This window comes from Octodon degus, unplaced genomic scaffold (genome assembly GCF_000260255.1).
Source record: "Octodon degus isolate 3935 unplaced genomic scaffold, OctDeg1.0 scaffold00035, whole genome shotgun sequence".
In the NCBI taxonomy this organism is placed as follows: Eukaryota; Metazoa; Chordata; class Mammalia; order Rodentia; family Octodontidae; genus Octodon; species Octodon degus.
This window is the reverse complement of record NW_004524611.1, coordinates 3,705,230-3,706,973: the sequence shown is the minus strand read 5'-3', so window position 1 is coordinate 3,706,973 and position 1,744 is coordinate 3,705,230. Positions and strand designations below refer to the sequence as shown.

At 53.1% G+C, this 1,744-nt stretch overlaps 1 protein-coding gene across 1 annotated transcript in view; it reads right to left on the bottom strand.

Moving 5' to 3' along the window:
• Window positions 1-1,744, bottom strand: part of Sun3 (Sad1 and UNC84 domain containing 3) — a 21,474-nt gene that overhangs the window by 14,486 nt on the left and 5,244 nt on the right. The window lies entirely within an intron of this gene.

Sequence of the window (1,744 nt, the reverse complement as noted above, 5' to 3'; positions counted from 1 at the left end):
GTTCAATCCCCCAGCACCACATGCCAGCCAGCCCCGCCCCCTGGTGGGCTGAGCTGGCCACACACACACACACACACACACACACACAAATATAAATAAAAATTTTTTTAAAAAAGAGGACATAAAAATTAAATCATTCATTCATTCATTCATTCATTCATGTAGTACGTCCTGGGCTTTCATGTAGTTGGGGACAATTTTAGGATCTGAGCTAGCTCACTACTTGATTCTAGAGGAGGGGGAGGTGTCAGGAAGAGTCTACAAATACACCAGCGAGTGTCCAAGGTAAGGCAAGGTGATGTGTGGGAACCCCTGTCCCCAGTTTTGTCACAGGCAGTCTTGGTGGGCACAGAGGCTGCTCCGGAGGAGGATTTGAGCTGGACTGGAATATCAGAGCAGGCCTGACTTGTTAAGACCTAGCATTCAGGCTCTGGTAGAACCTGCCAGAGAAATTTACGGGTGTAATACTCAGGTTTTTCGAGAGAAAGGGGAGGAGAAAGACGGGGCACTTTGCTTTCAGGAATTGACTCACACAGTGAAATAATGATGGGGCCAGAAAATCTGAAAAGGTCAGATCTGGAAACCCACGGTCGAGATGAGGGGTTGGCACAAGTTGGAGGCCACAGAGATGGAGAATTATTCTTCCTTAGGGGAGCACTTACGACCCTCAACTGATCAGACAAGGCCCACCCAAGCGTGGGGCCAACCTCTTTTATTCAAAGTCTATTGATTTAAAGGTTAATAATATCTAAAAACATAGGCCAGGGAAGGTGGGGCACACCCACAATCTCACTGGGGAGGCTGAGGAAACAGGATTGACATTAGTTAAAGACCAGCCTGGGCTGCTAGTGAGACTCTGTCTCTCAAGAAAGAGAAAACAACAACTTTCAAACCCACATCTAGATTGGTGCCTGACCAACCAGCTAGGTACCATGGCTAGCCAAGGTGACCAGTGACACAGTCTTCCCAGCCAGGCAGTAACCACCCTGCGCACTGGTCTCTGATTCCCGGGAATGACCTGCCTGTCTGGCCCCAGCTGCCAAGGGCCTGGGCCCTGGTCTTTGGTGCGTGGACCCCAGTGGTACGGAGCCATCTCTGCAGACCTCCTGCGTGGGTGTCTTCTCTGGGACCTGGGGCGCTTGGATTCTCAGTACAAGCACAATGAGCAGAGCCTGCAAGACTTGGGGTGTTGCCGGGTTTCACCCTCCAGCCTCCGGAGGACAGCCCCTCACCGGCCTGGACTACTGCTGGGCCCGCAGATGTGCAATCTCTGCGCATAGCAGTTCCATCTGGCAAGACTGTTGCCAGAGAAGCAGTTGTGGGTGGGCTGGGTCACAGAGGACTCAGAGGCCCTGAGGGAAAGTGTGTGTCTCATCACCTGGGTCCCAGGTCACCCACTGGGTGAGCTGAGCTGCTGGGTGTTACCAGGCCAGTACCTGTGTCTGTCCCTTCTTCCCAATAGGAGAAAAAACCAGGCTGGAGCTCTGTTCCCTTTCTCTCTCCAGTTTTCTGGGGTCTGTGGTCAGAATGGATGAGGCTCGCTATGAATACAGGGGAAGGGATGTGGGCAGGGAGGACCAGAAGCAGGGTGCTCACAGCCATCCTCAGGGGACACTATGCGGCTCTAGCTGGCCAGGACGCAGGAGAGCGCCTTAGTGAGCGGAAGGTCAGGAAGGCGCCAAGAAAGACTCACTCCTCCTCCTCCTCCTCCTCCTCCTCCTCCTCCTCCTCCTCCTTCTTCTTC